Below are 24,242 nucleotides of genomic sequence, written 5' to 3'. Positions count from 1 at the left end.
AAGCAGATCTAGAATTCCACAAAAACTTGACATAAGGAGTTATGGACCCCTTGCAAATGTACCTAAGATGACTATTACGATTGTTTTTGTCTTTGCTGCAGACACCATCTAACGTAAGGTTTTGTTTTCTTTAAACTATGAATTTATGTTCTAAAACGAGGGGAGAAGTTGCGGGAGAAGTATGACAGGAACAGGCACACAATTCTCACCTTTACTTCCCCTATTTGATGGGGCAGATCTTTCATTCTTTGGATTAATGCTCATATCCTCAGACTGGCTCCTTATCTAGAGATGCCTTTCAATTAATTCAGACAGCACATACCATCTTCCAAGAACCCCGCAAATAACCCCCAATATAAATATACAATAAATATTTACACAAAACTATTACCAAAAATATGCATACACAATTAATAAATATTTACAGAACAAACCATCCCAAATAAATACTATAAAATATCATATAACTATCTAATAAGAAATGCATATTCATTATTTAGGCAAACACATACAAAACGATGAATGACAAAGAATCTTGATGTATCTCATGCAGTGGCACAGCGGAACGTGACAAAAAATTCCTGCTTGACTATCGCACATCGCATATCTGTCTCCCAGCTGAGGGCCACATCGTGGCCCACGGAAATCTGTGGTCCTTATTCACTACGCGTCTCAGTGTGTTCTCTGCCTGAATTGGATGATGACAAGCCTTGAATGGCCCTCCATAGAATAACAAAGGGCCACCACTTCTCCCAATGTGGTTAGACCTTCATGATGGAAGACATTAAAAGTGTCTGAATCTGAATCATGTGTTATTTGTTTAGGGTTAAAAGACCATTCCGCTGTATTGAATTGATAGCAAAGTTAACGTTAGCTAGTTGTAGTATGAGAAGTTGTAGCTTTGATAGTCAAAGCATTTGAAACAGTTTGTTATCTCTATGTTTATGATAAACAATGTGCACAAGTTTAATGACACCTTAGCGCCATGTAACATCTAGGTGTATTCACTTGATGACTATGATGTTAAATCTATTATTATAATGTTACCTTTCCCGCAAATGATAAAAAATTAAGCTCTATCCAGGACAGAAGCAAAAGTATTTTTTTTGGTGTTGTATTAGTTTTAGAGGGAAAAGTTATGTTTGTAAAGATGATCTCCAAATGTTCAGTTTGACCAATTATGCGCTGCTTTTTTAAAGATGCATATTGGATTGGAAACCAGTGATGTTTTTACCATTTTTTACTTCAGTACTTGAATTTTTGTATCTTTGTTCATGTGTGTTTATACTTGTTTACAATTTAATGTGAAAAATATATACAAATCTTGAATTTGCCCCCGGAGTTTTAACTTGCTTCTCTCCAACTTTGAATATTTCAGGTTGAGATCTAATGACTGCAAAGGCAATAGGATTCTATCATTGTTTTACTTAATGAACTTATTCTGATTTCACAAATTATCAACGTGTAACTCTCAGCGAGACAGTGTTCATTTGGGTGAAATAAACCTTTAAAACGACATGTCATCCACCTCGCTAGGTGGCGGTGTTGTCAAAAACCAAGGAACCTGGAACAGTGGTCCTTCAACTGCAGCCTCCGGTGCTTCAGGAATCTAATATTGATACTGTACTCATCGTGCATTTAAAATTCGTTGTCTGTTTTTGGGGGTCGTAGCGATGTCACATCCTGTGTACAGGCAGGTCAGTGATTCTGCAGCACGTGTCTTCAGACCATAGACCGTACCAGACAGTGACAGAAATGATTGATAAAGTCTGATTAACTTTTACCATAAAGTTGTTTATACGGGCGCACTCCAGGATCCGGTGGCTGGTTTGACTACGGAGATCCAAACAGCGCTTGCCGCAGTGGTAAACCCCAACATCGTCGTCCGAAGGAGGTGGGTGAACCATTATTTGCCTTAATTTGCTACGGGATGGACATGGGTTACCTCCGGATGTACGGATGTAGTGTGGTTCTGCCTTTGTGTTTTCAGTGAGTCATCACTTGGCTTATATCGCTCATGTAGCTAGCTGAGCTCAACATGAGGTAGTAGGCGCTAAACACACGTTCCGACTTTAAACGAACGTGCTTGTACAAGTTATATTAAGCGACCGTCTTTTTAACTCTTTAACTTTATGAGATCTATTTTGAAGCTTTGCTGTAAAAGGACGGACCACGTGGCTGTAGGGGTATTCTGATGCAATGTTGCTGGTCTGATGCAGACTCGGTCACAGATTCGTCATTTTCACGATGTGCCTGTGTGTGATGTGCGGTGACTAATGGAGGTGTCGTCCAAATAAACATCAAACAAAACCCCATCACGAGTTAATGTAATGTGTCCGTGTCAACAATATAAATCATATGGGTGAAAAAGTTAATTGTGTTTTAATCTTTATCGGGATTCGAGACTACGAGCCGCAACTAAATTGTCCTTCGGCCGGATGACCATCAGACTACGCCACCGAGTAACTTCGAAAGTTTGTGCACTTTACTATACATAGCTGTCTTATTTTACTCTGTCAGCTGTATCACACCAGATGTGATTTGAGGTAATGCATATGTTATCTGGTGATAGTCTGAAATCAGAATAAACGCTGCATACTTAATACCAGGGCTGTGGCCAGCTCCACTCAGTGCGTTGGTTTGACGCTGGTGATCATTACACTGCGCACACATCTAACAAGTGTCATATGAAAACATCCCTCACATCAACCAGGTGGAAGATTTTGCGGTGTTTTTGTGAGCAAATCTGGTGAAAGTGCTTTTATTGGATGTTTTGAGCTTCATGTGTGCTCTTGTCGCTGCTGGTTAAAGTTGATCTGTGTGCAATCAACAGAAGTGGGTCGAGTGTGTTGTCAACATGACACGTGTGACGAGGCAATTAGTGATGATTACGTGCCTGCTGCAAATGTATCAGTCGAAGGAGTAAATAAAGTTCCCTGTGTAACTATGACAACTCTGGCAAATTATAATGATAGTGATAAATAATAATGTGGTGTGGTGATATAGGTAATTGTGGCCGTTTCGGGAAACATCATCATTAAAAATAAAGTCATCTTAAGACAAAACCACTTAGTTGTCGGGCTTAATCAAAATAAGAGAAATCCCTGCACGGGAATCGATGCGCTGTGGTCCACATCACGCTAACGTAATGGCGCTGCCCACTACGCCACTGATCGGGGAAGCGTTACCTCTATGTTCCGCTGACTGAAGCCTGTAAACCACTTACCATATGTCATTGTTTCAGGGAATAAGTCCAGGTTCACATGTGACAGTCACAACTTAACCGTAAGTTCGGAATTATCGTTCATAATAGACACATTCGGACACCGCTGTGCCCGTGTGCTTATCATGAAAAACTGTTATCTCCAGCGCACAGACAAAGCAAAAAACAAATATTTTGCTTGCTTACTATTAGTGCGCGTTTCGTGATCTCGTTGATATCCTTGTTGTGTCAAGCAAGAATACAACCACGAGTAATGAGAGGCCTGTAAGAGCTTTTCGTGTGTCATGGTTTGCTGGTTTTATTTAGTGTGTAGACACAACACAAATGCTCACTTGCTCAATTAATCTAATGTAGAGACTACCCATTTATTTCCAGATTCTGTAACCTCTATGGTTCACTAAAATAATAGCCACACTTCATACAGATATCTTTGAAGATTTGTTTGTGTCTTGTGTTTTCTTATCTCTCCTTTTCCTCGTCAGACAGACGTGGGAATTTTTACGCAATAATAATACTGTATAATTGAAGATGATACTGATACAAAAAGGCACTTTATTGATAATGTTTCGTGAATCGTTTTCAATTGCCTGTTTAGTTTTGGTGTGTGCGCATTGTAATGATCACCAGCGTCAAGCGAAAGCGCTTTGCGTGGAGCTGGCCACGCGTGTGTATTCTTCATAACTCCCCATGTTTCCTATTAACGATGAGCATCAGTTTGTGAAGCCTGGTATTAAGTCTTCAGCATGTATTCTGTGTTCGGACTCTCACCAGATAACATAGTAACAGATTTATATTGTTTTCTCAACGTGATGCTGACACTGACATATTGCATTAACTCGTGATGGGTTTTGATGTTTATTTGAACGACACCTTCAGAAGAGATCACCGCACTTCACACACACGCGCTTCGTGAAAAGGATGTCTGCAAGCGACCAGCAACATCTGGAATAAACGTATCACAATTTGCCATGATCACCAGTTAAACTGGAACAGAACCTCTAAAGTATACGTGTTCGTGCTGAGGGTTGTAGTCAACGTGAGATGTAACCGTGTATTTGTTTTTATACCCATAATACCTCAAAGTATTGACTGATTAGAGTCTGACTTATTTAGTGTCTTCATCTCGTTCCTATGGGGGACGAAACATTGCTTAAGTATCAATTATTTAATAAATTAATTCATAAGGAAATTAATAAATAGATACAGAAATAAATGTCTTATATTTATTTCCACATTTATGTATTTCTATGTCACATGAACAAGCTCTGATGTCAATGCTTGTGTTGGCTGTGAGCGAGGGGAATTACTGTATTTCTGTGTCCATATGTAAATGAGGTAAGAGGTCCTAACCACAGTCTCGAGCAAGATTGTCAACTGAGCGATCCAGACAGATGCAATCTATTCCTAGCCAGTCTTCAAAAGGTATGCGTGTGTGTGCTCCCAGACAGCTCGCAAACACACAGGTCCTGCAGCCCCCCCCCCCCCCCCCTTTCTTCTGGAGTGGGGAAGTAGATAAGTAGGTGTAGAGGAGTTGACTTTTTTGGCTTCTCACACCTATGCGTGAAGTTGCTGAAACAAAAGGAGCCTGTTGCCCACTGGGAGACGGAGTTCCTTGACTTTCTCAGAACAAAACGGACATGTTGCATGCTTGTTTCAAGTTTTGACTGAAAGGAGGCCTGTGGTTTGCACAAAACCATGTCCCAACATATAATAATAGTAATAAGGGAAATATAAATCCTTCGAAATACAATAGGGCCAAGCATATGGCACCAGTAAAGCCATTAAGATATGTTTATTTATACCAAACACATGCACAGACATGCACTACACACTTATGCAATGGTAGGTAAATTTAACCTCTGCATTTAACCCATCTGTGTGCAGGACACACAGAGCAGTGAGCGACCATGTACGGTGCTCGGGGAGCAGATGTCGGGGGAGTAAGGTGCCTTGCTCAGGGGCACTAGACAGGGTAGGGAGACTCTTGGATTTTTGGACAGATCAATCCAGGTTCGTCTTTTGTTCATCATATATCACATATCACAACATCATATATCACAGCCTTCTCAGCAGCTGCCACAGCTTTGAGACAGGTTTGAAGTCCAGCTTTCTTTGTTTTTGGTTGTAGCCTTTGATGCTGAGCCGTTAACAAACAACTCGACTCCTGCATGACTCCTTTGATGATGCTGACATCTAAGGATTCATGGTCCATGTATGTCCAAGATTCAGAAGCTCGTGTTTTGATGGTGACGCGATAGTCCCACCGAAGACGAAAAAACAATCCTTGAGGTAGTTTTTATCACCAAATTGTTTAGACAACATTCATCTCAATTTGAAGTCCTGGGACCAGTTCGTCAAAGTAAAAGAAAATGGCCACTTAATACAAAATGGTGGGCTTCCAGTTGCGTTTTTCATAATGCCCCTTGTGACTTTTTTTTTGCTCTGTTCATGAATCACGTGTGTATTGTTAGGAATTTAAATTCTAGATATAACGGCTGTGAAAATATTGTATTCTGACCGCAGCATCAGTTTCGACGGATCTGAAGCTTAACAACCCAGAGTGCAACTTTGAATCAAGTGCCTAAGATTAGTTAACGGGACTCAGGTAATAATATGATAAATCTGCACCTAGCCCCTGTGCTGACGAGGCAGGAGCTTGACTAGCAGACTTTACCGTTATTCTGAGTCTAGCCTAAAAAGTTGTAAGACGCCAAGCTCCTATTTTTTATTATTATTTTATGCTCACCTGAATTGTACTAGTTTTATAAAATCTATGGTGATTCAGCACAGTGGCTGATCACCGTAGGAAGCTGTCTGCGGTTTTGTTTTTGTCTCCGTGGAGCTGCTGTTGCTGCAGTTGCCACGGTAACGCTTCCATATACATCCATGTACATGGATGTATCCATGTACATGGATATATGCCATGTCCGTTTTGGCTTATGTGGTTTATTATTCATGACACAAAGACCTGAGAGGATTTATTCTGGCTTAGTATTGTAAAAGTTATTTTTTGTGTTGTGTCTTTTACGTTTAGAAATCAGAGTTTATTTGAGATTTTCAGACAGTGACTGAAGACGTAAAAGCAGGGGAACACTGTAAATAAAAACCTGTTAAAATCGTTGCAATCACTATTAGCTCTGTGTAAAACGCATTGATCATAGAATTAGTTTTCAAGGATGTTTTTGTGACCTAGAGACTCATTTGTTGCTTGAATCAGGCCCAAATTATAGGTCACCGAGACATTAATATTCTGTTTGCACCAAAGGTGAACAGAAAAATTTGTTTTATGTTTTTTCCTCTCTCTCTGGAGAGGTTTTGTGGTTAAATATAAGGTTTTAGGAGGGTAATGTGGGGTTATTACTAAGATTCCTATTTTTTGCTTCGTGTAATTGAACTAGTTAGGGCCCGAGCACCGAAATCGGTGGGAGGCCCTATTGAAATTATTATTATTAGGGCCCGAGCACCGAAATCGGTGGGAAGCCCTATTGAAATGATTATTATTATTAGGGCCCGAGCACCGAAATCGGTGGGAAGCCCTATTGAAATTGAAATGATTATTAGGGCCCGAGCACCGAAATCGGTGGGAGGCCCTATTGAAATGATTATTATTATTATTATTATTAGGGCCTGAGCACCGAAATCGGTGGGAGGCCCTATTGAAATTGAAATGATTATTATTATTATTATTATTATTATTTTTCTCCAGTTTAAATGAATTGGCTTTTTGAGGGCTTTAATGTGCTCAAAAAGTTGTAGGACTTTGCAGTAAAGTCGAAGGCGGCAAAAAAATTATGTATTCTGGAGTTTTTTGAAAAGGGCGTTGCAAAATGCCTCAAAAGCGCCACCTACGGAAAAGCCCCTCATTTAGCATTCACGGATCCTCAAAAAAAACAAAGACTATTGTGTATCATGAGTAGATGCACAAAAAAGTCCATCAGTGCATTATGAATAACGCAACAGGAAGCCCGCCAGTTTGACTTTAGTGGCCATTTTGGTCATATTCCATATTTTTTCTTTTACGTACTCCTCCTACAGCTTTCATCAAATCAACTTACAATTTAGATGATCGTCATCACAACAAAATGGAGATCTAAAGTTATTGAAGGATTATGTTTTAGCAAAACCGTCTGACCGTGGTGTGGCGTTAACATTTGATGAAACGCCATCAAAACACATGCTTCTGTATCTCAGACATATTTTGTCCAATCGAGTCCAAACTAGACACATACGACAAGAGTCGTGACCAGAAGACATCGGTGCAGAAATTGTGACTTACAATCACAGCGCCCCCTCGTGGCAAAAGGAAATGTGTTTTTTGGTACGTGTTATGTTTTTATGTACTACTCGGAGAGCTTTCATCAGATCATCTTAAAAATTAGATGAGACTCTACAAAACAAGATGAAGATCTTAAGTTACCAAAATTTAAACTTTTCATCAATCCGTGTGACCGTGGTGAGGCTTAAAAGCTTGATGTGCAAAATGAAAAGACTTGTTTTCATTTCAACCATGTCTGTGTTTCATAGTCTTATACTGACCTCTAGTGGCTTCATATTGCCGGCACACCTACTTGTACTGCAATATTTAGTCACTAGATGGCAGTGTCAGACCACGGTTTGTACTGGCAGATGTGCTGCAATATCTAGTCACTAGATGGCAGTGTAACCCCATGTATTGCTCACGCACCAAAACTTCCTTCCCAAGGCTTAATAATGTCATTCACACACTTCCATATGATTGTCTGAACTTTACAATATACAGCTCAAATAAACACACTCAACTCATTGAATCAAAGTCATATTTACGCCATTTCCTCAAACCATGTAACCAATTAGATTTGCCCATGGATCATCATTCACCAGACAAACATTGTTTACATAAGTCCACAATGCATTATCCCATCACTACCAAAATTCTGTCACATCATTACATTACACGCCTGAACAGCTGTATGTGCCAATAAAACAAAAAATAATTTGTTATTCCACTGTGCCTAATACAACAACCTCCAAACTACTGGCCTCTAATCATAATCATCACCTGAACAGATCCATATCAACATACTACAGTTCAACTCACAGCACCGCCAATTACTCAGTGTAAACATTACATTGTGGTAACATTTACAATTATCCGCAAAATTACTCACGCTACATAAGAGCGCCTACATTAAAACATCACATCTGTGTAATAATCATAATTCCAAGACCTACTGCCAACATAACATACAATTACTTACTTATTTGTGGATTATTCATATATTATCCCAATACATTTCCTTACATCAAACTAACCATCTCGCTAGACTCAATAAATGCATTTAACTGACAGGTAATTCAACACTACATGTAAGGTCAACAATAGGTGTGAAACAGTTCAACAACATGTCTTTATCAGGGACTCCACATGTAGATGGCGCTGTTGTGCAGAACGTTCATTACATCTGTCCTTTGTGTACTAATATATTTGATTTGCTTTTATATGCAAAGTACCATGAATGTTTGTTCGCATAACCTTGCCTCACAAGCATTATACTCTTGATTTGAAGTCACTTGATTTGCATGCATTTCTATCTGTGTTCTTGCTCTATGAAACGAGCCTCTCTCTTGCCATCCGTCTCTGCTCTGTCCCTCTCTACTCTGGGCTCAACTGCCCAAGCTTATACTGTTCACATGGACACACCACTTGCAAGTCACATTTGCATTTTACAAACAGCTGTTTCCAGTAGCACTACGTCTCCTAAACCTCTTTATTCACAGTATTGATGTTGACATTGATGTGAAGCTTTGTGTCTGTCTAATCTTTTCACTTTGTTGCAATCATTTTACTTTAATGCTGTATTATAGACAACATCTTTGTGTTGCGCCGACTCTAAAACATGTGCAGTGTCAATGACATTGGATTTTTGCTCCCTGTTTTTCCCTATTTATTTTTTTTTCTGATAGTGACATGATATCATACAAAATTCCCACACCCGAAATTTCAGGGCAAAATCGCCACTTAAGCAAATGCAACCAGCATCACGCGTCACATGTTCACAATCCAACATCTGAAATCCTTGTTTGTTGTTACATCTATTGACAACATTAGGACTCACCATCACAAACACTGCGATACAATGAATATGAGCGCAACAACACTGCTGTAATACATCACTGCTTAAAACACTGCACTTATTGAACGACCAAAAAAAATCACATAATACAGCTTGTCACTCAAATTCATCTTTAGAAGTTATTGTCATTTGTCTATTACAGACGGAAATGTGCTATTTGCAAATGAAACTGATTGCCCCCAACCACTTGCCAACACAAGCATGATTTAATACATGACATCAAGTTATCAAAAAAATCAACTTTTCGTCATACTGTCTCACCCTGGCTTGGCTTCAAAGTCTGATCACACGCCATCAATCACAACAACTGTATCTTGGACATATTTGGTCCAACCAACTCCAAACTAGACATGTAAGACAATACTTGCGACCTGATGACATCTACAAAGACACCATGACTTAAAATCATAGCGCCACCTGCTGGCTACAGGAAGTGACGCGTTTATTATTGCTGCAGAGCTTAAAACGCACGCAAGGCAAAGACATGCGCTTGTTCATCAATCGCTCTCTCTTCCCCGACCGCAACAGACTTGAAAGTGCCTGTGCTCGGGCCCGTTAGTGCTACAACGTAGCCCTAGTTATTATTATAATTTTCAGCCCCTAAACTAATTGGCTTTTTGAGGGCTTTAATGTGCTCAAAAAGTTGACGGAGTTTGCAGTAAATTCGAAGGCGGCGTAAATTTACGTATTCTGGAGTATTTTGAAAAGGGCGTGGCAAAATGGCTCAACAGCGCCACCAACGGAGCTTCCCCTCATTTACGGGAGCCCCTCATTTAGCATTCACTGATCCTCACGAAAATGAAGACAGTTGTGTATCATGACCAGATGCACAAAAAAGCCTCAAGTAGCATTATGAAAAACTCAACAGGAAGCCCTCCATTTTTGATTTAGTGGCCATTTTGGGCATATTACATTTTTTTTACTTTGATATACTTGTCGTACAGCTTTCATCAGATCAACTAAAAATTTAGACGAGTGTCATCACAACAAGATGAAGATCTAAAGTTATCAAAGAATTAACTTTTAGACACACCGTCTGACCGTGGCGTGGCATCAAAGTGTGACGAAACGCCATGAAAACACGAGCGTCTCTATCTCAGACATATTTGGTCCAATCGACTCCAAACTAAACGTAAGACAAGAGTCCCGACCTGAAGACATCAACACAGCAGTCGTGACATAAAATCACAGTGCCCCCTGGTGGCAACAGGAAATGTCTTGTTTTTGGTAGGTGTTATATTTGTATGTACTACTCGGAGAGCTTTCATCAGATCAACTTAAAAATTAGATGAGACTCTACAAAACAAGATGAAGATCTAAAGTTATCAATATTTAAACTTTTCATCATACCGTGTGACCGTGGTGAGGTCTCAAAGTTCGACTAAACGCCAATATAAGCGAGCTTCTGTAACTTAGACATATTTTGTCCAATCGACTCCAAACTACACATATAAGACAAGAGTCGCGACCGGAAGACATCTACCTAGAAATCATGACTTAAAAGGAAAGCGCCCCCTGGTGGCATCAGGAAATGTCTTGTTTTTGTACATCGTGCGCTTTGATTTATTTGTCGGAGAGCTTTCATCACATCAATTTAAAATTTAGACGGGTGGCATCACAACAAGATGGAGATCTAAAGTTATCTAAGAAACAACTTTTTGACACACCGTCTGACTGTGGCGGGGCGTCAAATCAGCTCGCCATGACACACGAAAACGCTTTAAAGGGGACATATTCGCTTTAAAGGGGACATATTATTTCCATTTCACCACAGTTGATATGGTTCCTTGGGGTCTTAATGAAATGTCTGTAAAATATTTTGGTAAAAATACCCCAAGGATAATTTAAAACAGCACCTTTTTACTCTGTCTAAAACAGACCTCCTCAGATCAACCTGTTTTGAAGGCCCCGCCCCCCTCTCACCCCGCCCCCATCTTACCCCACCCCCTTTTACCCCTCTCATCCCTCCCCCTTCTCACCCCTCCCCCCTCTCATGGAGGTGTAGGACATGTGCTTGAATGTGTTCTCACTACAGAATGCATTCAACATCTATAGGGCAGATTATGGGCCTTGTGAAAATGTACGTATTCTGGGGTATTTGGAAATGGGTGTGGCAAAATGGCTCAACAGCGCCACCAACGGTGCTTTCCCTCATTTACGGAGAAACACCTCATTTAGCATTCACTGATCTGCACGAAATTGAAGACAGTTGTGTATCATCACCAGATGCACAAAAAACGCGCTCGGAGCAATATGAAAAACGCAACAGGAAGCACGCCATTTACGATTTCGTGGCCATTTTGGTCATATTCCATAATCTTTTACTTTGATATACTTCTCGTACAGCTTTCATCACATCAACTGAAAATTTAGACGAGCGTCATCACAACAAGATGGAGATCTAAAGTTATCAAAGAAACAACTTTTCGTCACACTGTCTGACTGTGGCGGGGCTTCACATCAGCTCGCCATGACACACGAAAACGCTTTAACTTCCGTGTTCATGGGTCCATCTCCCTCAAACTACATGTGTGTATCATCAGCCCCCCTCCCTTGAAGATATTCAGATGGTTTTAAAGAATGGGCGTGGCAAAATGGCTCAACAGCGCAACCAACGGAGCTTCCCCTCATTTATGGAGAAACACCTCATTTAGAATTCACTGATCCTCACGAAATTGAAGACAGTTGTGTATCATCACCAGATGCACAAAAAACGCGCTCGGAGCAATTTGAAAAACGCAACAGGAACCCCGCCATTTTCTATTTGGACCATATTCCATGTTTTTTATTTTCAAGTACTTCTTGGAGAGCTTTCATCAGATCAACTGAAAATTTAGACGAGTGTCATCACAACAAGATGGAGATCTAAAGTTATTGAAAGATCAATTTTTCGCCACACCGTGTGACCGTGGCGAGGCGTCAAAATGTGACTAAACGCCATCAAAACACAAGCTTCTGTATCTTGGACATATTTGGTCCAATCGAGTTCAAACTACACATGTAAGACAAGAAGCGCGACCTGATGACATCAACAAAGACACCATGACTTAAAATCATAGCGCCACCTGCTGGCTACAGGAAGTGAAGCGTTTATATCGCAGCAGTGCGCAAATGCATGCAACGCTGAGACGAGCGCTTGGTCATCGAACGTTCTCTCTTCCCCGACCGCAACAGACTTGAAATTGCCTGTGCTCGGGCCCGTTAGTGCTACAACGTAGCCCTAGTTAGGGCCCGAGCACCTCTGGTGAGAGGCCCTATTGAAATTGAAAGGATTATTCTGAGAATTTTTAAACCTGCTCAAAAAGTTGTAAAAGTTTGCAGTAAATTAGAAAGTGGTGTAAATTTACGTATTCTGGAGTATTTGGAAATGGGTGTGGAAAAATGGCTGAACAGCGCCACCTACGGAAAAGCCCCTCATTTAGCATTCACTGATCCTCACGAAAATGAGGATAGTTGTGTATCATGACAAGATGCACAAAAAAGCCTCAATGACAATTATGAAAAAATTAACAGTAAGCCCGCCATATTGGATTAAGTGGCCATTTTGGTCATATTCCATATTTTTACTTTGATGTATTTCTCGTAGAGTTTTCACCATATCAACTTAAAATTTAGACGAGTGCCATTACAACAAAATGGAGATCAAAAGTTATTGAAAGATAAACTTTTCGTCACACTGTCTGACCGTGGCGTGGCGTCAAAGTTTGATGAAAGGCCATCAAAACACGAGCTTCTCTATCTCAGACATATTTGGTCCAATCGACTCCAAACTACACATGTACGACAGTAGTCGCGACCTGAAGACATCTACAAGATATTGTGACTTAAAATCACAGCGCCTCCTGGTGGCAGCAGGAAATGTCTTGTTTTTGGTACATTTTACACTTGGATGTCTTTCTCCTCATCCACTTTGTGAAACCATGTCAAACTGTGTCAAAGGGGTCTCAAGACATTGATAATGTAGGCTTACGATTCCTGTGACTTTTCATCATGCGGATTATTAATGGGGTGTCATCAAAGTTCAACTCGTCCTGACACACGAAATTGCTGTAACTTCTGTGTTCATGGGTCCAGCTCCCTCAAACTACATGTGTGTATCAACAGCCCACCCCTGAAGATATACAGATAGTTTTAAGGAATAGGCGTGTCAAAATAACTGACTAGCGCCCCCTAAAGGGCAGCCCCGGCACTACGATTGGTCTACATCTACAATAATCGATAGTGACATGTGTCTTTTCATGAGAAAGAAATAAGTCTCTTGGACAGATATGCTAAACCACACAGGAAGCCCGCCATTTTGGATTTGGTAGCCATTTTGGCCATATTATATTATACTTTTACTTTGATGTACTTGTTGTAGAGCTTTCATCAGATCAACATGAAATTTAGTTGAGTGTCATCACAACAAGATGGAGATGAAAAGTTATTAAAAGATCGATTTCTTGTCTCACGGTGTGAACTTGGCGTGACGTCAAAGTTTGATTACACGCCATTAAAACATGAGCTTCTGTATCTTGGACATATTTGGTCCAATCCAGTCCAAACCAGACATGTAAGACAAGAGTCGCGACCTGATGACATCTACAAAGACACCATGATTTAAAACGATAGCACCACCTGCTGGCTACAGAAAGTGAGCCGTTTATCCTTGCTTCAGTGCTCAAACGCATGTAACACGGAGACAAGCGCTTGGTCATCGAACGCTCTCTCTTCACCGACGGCAACAGACTTGAAATCGCCTGTGCTCGGGCCCGTTAGTGCTACAACGTAGCCCTAGTTAGGGCCCGAGCACCGAAATCGGTGAGAGGACCTATTGAAATTGAAAAGATTATTATTATTATTATTTTTCTTCGCTCAGTGAATTGGCTTTTTGAGGGCTTTAACGTGCTCAAAAAGTTTCTAAAGTGTACAGTAAATTACAAATGTGCGCAAGTTTACGTTTTCTGAAGTATTTTGAAAAGGGCGTGGCAAAATGGCTCAAGAGCGCCACCTACGGAAAAGCCCCTCATTTAGCATTCACCGATCCTCAAAAAAAACATAGACTATTGTGTCTCATGACAAGATGCACAAAAAAGTCCATCAGTGCATTATGAATAACGCAGCAGAAAGCCCGCCAGTTTGACTTTAGTGGCCATTTCGGTCATATTCCATATTTTTTCTTTGATGTACTTGTCGTACAGCTTTCATCAGATCAGCTTCAAATTTAGACGATCGTCATCACAACAAATTGGAGATCTAAAGTTATTGAAGGATTACGTTTTAGCAAAACCGTCTGACCGTGGTGTGGCGTTAAAGTTTGATGAAACGCCATCAAAACACAAGCCTCCATATTTCAGACATATTTTGTCCAATTGAGTCCAAACTAGACACATACGACAAGAATCGCGACCAGAAGACATCGGTGCAGAAATTGTGACTTACAATCACAGCGCCCCCTGGGGGCAACAGGAAATGTCTTGTTTTTAAGACGTGTTATGTTTTTATGTACTACTCGGAGAGCTTTCATCAGATCAACTTAAAAATTAGATGAGACTCTACAAAACAAGATGAAGATCTAAAGTTATCAATATTTAAACTTTTCATCACACCGTGTGACCGTGGTGAGGTCTCAAAGTTCGACTAAACGCCAATATAAGCAAGCTTCTGTAACTTAGACATATTTTGTCCAATCGACTCCAAACTACACATATAAGACAAGAGTCGCGACCGGAAGACATCTACCTAGAAATCATGACTTAAAAGGAAAGCGCCCCCTGGTGGCATCAGGAAATGTCTTGTTTTTGTACATCGTGCGCTTTGATTTATTTGTCGGAGAGCTTTCATCACATCAATTTAAAATTTAGACGGGTGGCATCACAACAAGATGGAGATCTAAAGTTATCAAAGAAACAACTTTTCGACACACCGTCTGACTGTGGCGGGGCGTCAAATCAGCTCACCATGACACACGAAACCGCTTAAAGGGGACATATTCGCTTTAAAGGGGACATATTATTTCCATTTCAACACAGTTGATATGGTTCCTTGGGGTCTTAATGAAATGTCTGTAAAATATTTTGGTAAAAATACCCCAAGGATAATTTAAAACAGCACCTTTTTACTCTGTCTAAAACAGACCTCCTCAGATCAACCCGCCCCCATCTTACCCCACCCCCTTTCACCCCTCTCATCCCTCCCCCTTCTCACCCCTCCCCCCTCTCATGGAGGTGTAGGACATGTGCTTGAATGTGTTCTCACTACAGAATGCATTCAACATCTATAGGGCAGATTATGGGCCTCGTGAAAATTTACGTAATCTGGGGTATTTGGAAATGGGTGTGGCAAAATGGCTCAACAGCGCCACCAACGGTGCTTTCCCTCATTTACGGAGAAACACCTCATTTAGCATTCACTGATCCGCACGAAATTGAAGACAGTTGTGTATCATCACCAGATGCACAAAAAACGCGCTCGGAGCAATATGAAAAACGCAACAGGAAGCACGCCATTTTCGATTTCGTGGCCATTTTGGTCATATTCCATAATCTTTTACTTTGATATACTTCTCGTACAGCTTTCATCACATCAACTGAAAATTTAGACGAGCGTCATCACAACAAGATGGAGATCTAAAGTTATCAAAGAAACAACTTTTCGTCACACTGTCTGACTGTGGCGGGGCGTCACATCAGCTCGCCATGACACACGAAAACGCTTTAACTTCCGTGTTCATGGGTCCATCTCCCTCAAACTACATGTGTGTATCATCAGCCCCCCTCCCTTGAAGATATTCAGATGGTTTTAAAGAATGGGCGTGGCAAAATGGCTCAACAGCGCAACCAACGGAGCTTCCCCTCATTTATGGAGAAACACCTCATTTAGAATTCACTGATCCTCACGAAATTGAAGACAGTTGTGTATCATCACCAGATGCACAAAAAACGCGCTCGGAGCAATTTGAAAAACGCAACAGGAACCCCGCCATTTTCTATTTGGACCATATTCCATGTTTTTTATTTTCAAGTACTTCTTGGAGAGCTTTCATCAGATCAACTGAAAATTTAGACGAGTGTCATCACAACAAGATGGAGATCTAAAGTTATTGAAAGATCAATTTTTCGCCACACCGTGTGACCGTGGCGAGGCGTCAAAATGTGACTAAACGCCATCAAAACACGAGCTTCTGTATCTTGGACATATTTGGTCCAATCGAGTTCAAACTACACATGTAAGACAAGAAGCGCGACCTGATGACATCAACAAAGACACCATGACTTAAAATCATAGCGCCACCTGCTGGCTACAGGAAGTGAAGCGTTTATATCGCAGCAGTGCGCAAATGCATGCAATGCTGAGACGAGCGCTTGGTCATCGAACGTTCTCTCTTCCCCGACCGCAACAGACTTGAAATTGCCTGTGCTCGGGCCCGTTAGTGCTACAACGTAGCCCTAGTTATTATTATTATTTTTCTTCGCTCAGTGAATTGGCTTTTTGAGGGCTTTAACGTGTTCAAAAAGTTTCTAAAGTGTACAGTAAATTACAAATGTGCGCAAGTTTACGTTTTCTGAAGTATTTTGAAAGGGCGTGGCAAAATGGCTCAAGAGCGCCACCTACGGAAAAGCCCCTCATTTAGCATTCACCGATCCTCAAAAAAAACATAGACTATTGTGTATCATGAGTAGATGCACAAAAAAGTCCATCAGTGCATTATGAATAACGCAACAGGAAGCCCGCCAGTTTGACTTTAGTGGCCATTTTGGTCATATTCCATATTTTTTCTTTGATGTACTTGTCGTACAGCTTTCATCAGATCAACTTCAAATTTAGACGAATGTCATCACAACAAAGTGGAGATCTAAAGTTATTGAAGGATTACGTTTTAGCAAAACCGTCTGACCCTGGTGTGGCGTTAAAGTTTGATGAAACGCCATCAAAACACAAGCTTCCATATTTCAGACATATTTTGTCCAATTGAGTCCAAACTAGACACATACGACAAGAATCGCGACCAGAAGACATCGGTGCAGAAATTGTGACTTACAATCACAGCGCCCCCTGGGGGCAACAGGAAATGTCTTGTTTTTAAGACGTGTTATGTTTTTATGTACTACTCGGAGAGCTTTCATCAGATCAACTTAAAAATTAGATGAGACTCTACAAAACAAGATGAAGATCTAAAGTTATCAATATTTAAACTTTTCATCACACCGTGTGACCGTGGTGAGGTCTCAAAGTTCGACTAAACGCCAATATAAGCAAGCTTCTGTAACTTAGACATATTTTGTCCAATCGACTCCAAACTACACATATAAGACAAGAGTCGCGACCGGAAGACATCTACCTAGAAATCATGACTTAAAAGGAAAGCGCCCCCTGGTGGCATCAGGAAATGTCTTGTTTTTGTACATCGTGCGCTTTGATTTATTTGTCGGAGAGCTTTCATCACATCAATTTAAAATTTAGACGGGTGGCATCACAACAAGATGGAGATCTAAAGTTATCAAAGAAACAACTTTTCGACACACCGTCTGACTGTGGCGGGGCGTCAAATCAGCTCACCATGACACACGAAACCGCTTAAAGAGGACATATTCGCTTTAAAGGGGACATATTATTTCCATTTCAACACAGTTGATATGGTTCCTTGGGGTCTTAATGAAATGTCTGTAAAATATTTTGGTAAAAATACCCCAAGGATAATTTAAAACAGCACCTTTTTACTCTGTCTAAAACAGACCTCCTCAGATCAACCCGCCCCCATCTTACCCCACCCCCTTTCACCCCTCTCATCCCTCCCCCTTCTCACCCCTCCCCCCTCTCATGGAGGTGTAGGACATGTGCTTGAATGTGTTCTCACTACAGAATGCATTCAACATCTATAGGGCAGATTATGGGCCTCGTGAAAATTTACGTAATCTGGGGTATTTGGAAATGGGTGTGGCAAAATGGCTCAACAGCGCCACCAACGGTGCTTTCCCTCATTTACGGAGAAACACCTCATTTAGCATTCACTGATCCGCACGAAATTGAAGACAGTTGTGTATCATCACCAGATGCACAAAAAACGCGCTCGGAGCAATATGAAAAACGCAACAGGAAGCACGCCATTTTCGATTTCGTGGCCATTTTGGTCATATTCCATAATCTTTTACTTTGATATACTTCTCGTACAGCTTTCATCACATCAACTGAAAATTTAGACGAGCGTCATCACAACAAGATGGAGATCTAAAGTTATCAAAGAAACAACTTTTCGTCACACTGTCTGACTGTGGCGGGGCGTCACATCAGCTCGCCATGACACACAAAAACGCTTTAACTTCCGTGTTCATGGGTCCATCTCCCTCAAACTACATGTGTGTATCATCAGCCCCCCTCCCTTGAAGATATTCAGATGGTTTTAAAGAATGGGCGTGGCAAAATGGCTCAACAGCGCAACCAACGGAGCTTCCCCTCATTTATGGAGAAACACCTCATTTAGAATTCACTGATCCTCACGAAATTGAAGACAGTTGTGTATCATCACCAGATGCACAAAAAACGCGCTCGGAGCAATTTGAAAAACGCAACAGGAACCCCGCCATTTTCTATTTGGACCATATTCCATGTTTTTTATTTTCAAGTACTTCTTGGAGAGCTTTCATCAGATCAACTGAAAATTTAGACGAGTGTCATCACAACAAGATGGAGATCTAAAGTTATTGAAAGATCAATTTTTCGCCACACCGTGTGACCGTGGCGAGGCGTCAAAATGTGACTAAACGCCATCAAAACACAAGCTTCTGTATCTTGGACATATTTGGTCCAATCGAGTTCAAACTACACATGTAAGACAAGAAGCGCGACCTGATGACATCAACAAAGACAGCATGACTTAAAATCATAGCGCCACCTGCTGGCTACAGGAAGTGAAGCGTTTATATCGCAGCAGTGCGCAAATGCATGCAACGCTGAGACGAGCGCTTGGTCATCGAACGTTCTCTCTTCCCCGACCGCAACAGACTTGAAATTGCCTGTGCTCGGGCCCGTTAGTGCTACAACGTAGCCCTAGTTTGAATTAAACTTTGAGTTTATTCTCAGGGCATTTATTTATTATCAATCACTGGCTTAAAGAGCTTATTCTGAGGGGAAGTTAATATACCTGATTTCAGATTTAACTTTGTGCTATTGTTATAAACAAAATAGCGACTAGAAATTCAAACTAAATTGGGACAAAATAGGGGAATAATCTTTCAATTTATTTTTAGGCTGCCTGGAATCACAAAAAATACTAAATCTAGGTTGAATGAAAAAGTATGTCTATGAAAACGAGAGAGGAGGAGAGGAAAAAGAGTCAAGGTCACACTGCTGACTGAGACACAGAAAAAACTGACTGAGCGAAAAACTGACTGACAGGAAAACAACTTTTTCCTAGAAAAAATAGGAAAATAGACAGAGGCAGATATACGCCTGCTGTCTGGTAGCTGATAAAGGGTATTTGGGGGAGAGGAAGCTATCGGGGGAATAGCCAGAGGGCCTTACAGCTCAGGTTGCATCTGGCGTTGACATCATTAGGAGGCTTGATTGTTTGTTTGTTTGTTTGTTTGTGTGGTTTTTGTTTGTATGTTTGTTTGTTTTTTACTATTGCTACATTCAGAAGTAATAAATTCCAAACTTAATTGTTAAAATTATACTTTGTAGGCACAAATTTGTGGTTTCAGATTTTTCAAATATATCCTATCCATTAGAGGAAAGGAGAAAAGGTTTAGGCCTCCACATTTCTACATAAAATCAGATCATTTAATATCTTATTTTTTACCCGACAGCAGGGATAAAAGTAGACACCAGTTTAATACTTCACAATTTATTAATTTGATTCATAATATAACTTCAAGGAGGAGTGATTAACCAACCTTACAAAATCACATTAATGTGTCCTTTAAAAGTCCATCTCTGAGTACAGTCAAAATTTTATGTTTTTTGATTTTTCTTTCTTTGTTTTTTGATATTTATTAGCCATTTACACCCTTGAAAAGTGTCATCCTCAACTGTGGTTTTGTGACAATGAAACAAATTTTTTTTTTGTTTTTTAGTATGGAGAACTTGATTCTCTGATGCAATGAGCCCTGTGAAGCTAGACAGAGCTGGTCTGCTTGTTCTGCTCGAGTTTGATGAGAAGGGAAAATCGATCTGATCTCTTTGGAATATAAATCGATACTCCACCCATTTTTATTTTGTATCTTTTTTTTTCGCAACAATTTATGTTTAAACAATGATCGATTATGTCTGTAATTATAATCTAACAACTGTTTCATATCAAGTGAAAGCAAAGGATAATTGTTTCAAAAGAGGGATGAATGTTTGAGTCTTGTGGAAATGCTCTAATACTGACTTATATTTTTTAGAGCTGAAGTCATTCATGTGCTTGCGATAAACCAAATCAGTCATGAGGATGAGAAATTCAACCTAAACTTTCAACTTAATTCTGTGCTGCCTGAAATTATCAAAATAGAAAAATTTAGACCTTTTGAATTAATACTTTTGCCATTTTGGCCTCTATACACCAACTGGTTGCTGATAAAGGGTATTACACCTGGGGAAAACTAAAGATATTAAAGCTCAGGTTACAACTGACATCATTGGATTTGCTTGTTTAATTGTATAATAAATTAGGTTTTATTTAATATTTTATTAAGTTTGTTTTGTTTTATTTTTGTCTTTGTTATTGGTTTCAATTTTAATTTTAAATTTAATTTAATTTTTAGTTTTAATTTGGATTTAGATTTAGATTTTGAATTAGAATTTTGAGTCGGATTCTGATTTTAACTTTTTACAGACAGAGATACACACCCCTGACATACCACCACGACCAACACCGACCAACCAAAATACACACACATTCATCGACATGTCACAGCGCTACAAAAACATTGAGTGGCTGAAGTAGAGGATCTGGTTTATTCTGAGTCTGTCCCTTCTGCTTGGAATACTGATGAAGTGTGCTGTTCTGGAGGTATTATTATTAACAGGCTAAAGAATAAATAATAACCTGTCAAAAACAGTGTGTTTTATCCCGAAAGATGGCCGCCGCCCCTGTCCAGACCCCCACCACCCTGCTGCAGCTTCTCTCTCAGCTGGAATACGCAGCCTGCGAGGCCGAACGTCAAATCCAGAGTCTACGAGAGATAAGTATCGACCTTCAGTCACGTGCTGATATTGCCCTTGAACAGTTGCACCAGTGCAGAGCTTCTTTCGCAGAGAACGAGGAGAGTAGAGACCAACTGAGACGGGATGTGATGAACGGCAAACGCCAGCCCAACCAAAGTCAGGACGCAGCAGAAAACCACAGGAAAGAGAGTATGGAGCTGTAACGCAACCTCAGTGAGGTCAGCAAAGAGCGGGACACTCTCAGCCGATCAAACACCAAACTGAGAGGGAGTCTGCGAAGTGCAGACACCGAAAGAATTAGTATGAAGCGACAGTTTGAGGAGGAGGTGGCTGAGCTAAGCAACAACCTCAGAGAAGTGGAAAAATCACGACTGAAAGTTCGGAGAGAACTTCAAGAGCTGCAGAATCGTCGGTCATGGGAGGAGCCCCTTAATCAGATGGCTGCCGTGTCAGGATTACATTTGGAAATAGCAGGCGCAGTAGTGCAGGCTAGGAACATCGAAAGAGACAATCAAACCATGCCTTCATTCGTTCAACCCCCTCCCTTCAGACCAAGAGGGGGGTACGGCCGTGGTCAGTATAGAGGTCAACCAAGAGGAAACTCCAATACTGGATGCTACATATGCGGCCAATCTGAACATTGTGTCCGAGACTGCCCTTATGAGGGACAAAGAGGACCACCACCTAACCCTAACCTTAACCCCTACAGAGGACAAGGCCCCCATCACGGAGGACCCCCAGGACGAAGCCGAGGAAGAGGCATGCCCCCTGCACCCACACCAGATGCCAACTGCCGCCGGGGAACACAGCAACGACTATGACCAATGAAGTTGCCCAGTGTCCACAGAAGGTAACGTCATACACCCGAATTAGACCCCATAGTGACCTTTTAAAACTAATGGAGAGTCCATCCCCTTATCATGTATAAATAAAGCCCAATACCCACTTTTAAACAAAACCCTCACCGCCATTGAATTAGGAAAAACAGTCACCTGGATTATAGGTGACATTATAGCCACATTTTTATATGTCACCCCCTAAAAAGTCAACTCGAACCACGGCATCACTGCAGTTCTGAACTTTAAGGAAATAACCTTTACACCGGCCCCGACAAACCAAAAGAGCTCAGGTGCTTAAACACCCTGACATCACCTGAAGGATCCAAACCCATCAACATGGCCAATGGAATGATATCGGACACACGCCCCACATAACTCTGAGGCCCTCTCCCAAGAAGAGATCAAACTCAGAGAAGATCTCCAATCCAAACTAGCCCAGATATTTCTCAAACAGGCCCCTGGACCCACACACATCAGTATGAAACAGACTCAGAAGAACATAGAAATACTCTGGTGGCATCAACACATGACAGCTCTGGTAGAGAACTTCACAAATACGATACATGCAATTCACACAACACTTAAAAGACCATACAAATGCCTATGGGCCGTTTCCCTGTTTCTGATGCGCCATTCAAAGCGCTGACCACAGAGTACAGGGCAATTTAGAATAGGAGTTTGATTCATCCTCAGTTTAAGTATTGTAAGACTCTTGAGACCTAAAATAAATATGTTTCACCACTTAAAGAGGAATAAATCTGAATCCAATTCAAGGATCAGAGGTCTAAAACACTTTAACTCATAACGTGTTTCATCTTAAATGAAAAGCACAAACCATAATACAAGCCCTTTGTTTACACTTTATTGAATGCCATATCTATAATTATATTTAAATTTTGTTGCAACACACTCTTAATTTCCAGGGAAGAAGGTTTTTAGTTTTTGGTTTCACCAATTATCTTAACATCCAATGCTCTTAATTTGAAAGGTGTTGTTAAGCTCTACTTATGTTTTTATTATTTTTTCGTGAAAGAAAAGTGTGTCAGAATAACTTTTATTTAATCTGTTTCAGCTGTCAACTCTGAAACGGTTTGTTGAATCTCATTTCTAACACATTTTTCCTATGTATGTGATTCCTGTGTTAACACAGGGCAATTTGAAGTCAAAGCTTCTGAATTATCATGTATAGAAGCAGTCAGATGATTTTTGGAGAATGGTTTGAACACAAATACTCAAACGCTGTCATATCTGCTGCTTATTGAAATTTAGCTTGTTGATCATTTAATATTTCATGAAATGCCAAAGATTTTTGTCACTCTTCTGCCACTTTTTGAATCTTTATTTTTTAATGTCCACTTATTAGGCTACTACTCCTCAAAATCTTAAAGAAATTGTTGACCTCAAAAGAAGGGTCTACCTGTATGTCTTGTTTTTGTTTACTTGTTTATTTTCCTTTGCAAATATAAGTTTATATAATCAACTTTAAACTCAGTTACGTACTGGAGCATATTAATCACTTTTCTGTTTGTTTCCTTTCAATCTATGGGATCTGGGCTCCATGTCTCCACAACCCACTCCCATCCGGTGACAGCTGCACCTCTTGCAACCTGACAAACGGAAAGTATTAATTCCACAAAAGGATCTCAACAAGGCTAAAATCCAAGATCATTGACTCTTAAACCTATGTCCGAACAGCACTGGATGGGATGGTGGTTAGGGGTACATGGATGTCCCCAGTAAGTTGTTCACACCATGAAAATGGTGTGAAAAGAGGGATTGTTAGGAATTTAAATTCTAGATGGTATTTGGGTCTGACTGAAACTATTTGCAACTAAAGGGGGGGGGGGGGAAGCATGAGCAGTTGGGTCATATATAAGGCCTTTATATAAATGATATATAAATAACCCTTGCTGCATATTGTTAATAATGAATCTTATAATT

At 40.5% G+C, this 24,242-nt stretch overlaps 1 protein-coding gene across 5 annotated transcripts in view; it reads left to right on the top strand.

Moving 5' to 3' along the window:
• The first annotated feature begins 1,547 nt into the window (after positions 1-1,547).
• mthfr (methylenetetrahydrofolate reductase (NAD(P)H)) overlaps positions 1,548-24,242 on the top strand; it is a 48,564-nt gene continuing 25,869 nt past the window's right edge. The window contains exons 1-3 of one of the 5 annotated variants that reach the window (XM_062392372.1): positions 1,551-1,697; positions 1,815-1,894; positions 21,375-22,312. The gene's annotated coding sequence lies outside the window, so the exon portion shown is untranslated. Of the gene's footprint in view, positions 1,895-21,356; positions 22,313-24,242 lie in introns of all 5 variants that reach the window. The other 4 variants (XM_062392368.1, XM_062392369.1, XM_062392371.1 and 1 more) reach the window with 4 other exon arrangements.

The sequence above is a fragment of the Platichthys flesus genome, chromosome 7, assembly GCF_949316205.1.
Source record: "Platichthys flesus chromosome 7, fPlaFle2.1, whole genome shotgun sequence".
Taxonomy (NCBI): Eukaryota; Metazoa; Chordata; class Actinopteri; order Pleuronectiformes; family Pleuronectidae; genus Platichthys; species Platichthys flesus.
This window is presented reverse-complemented; position numbering and strand designations above follow the sequence as displayed.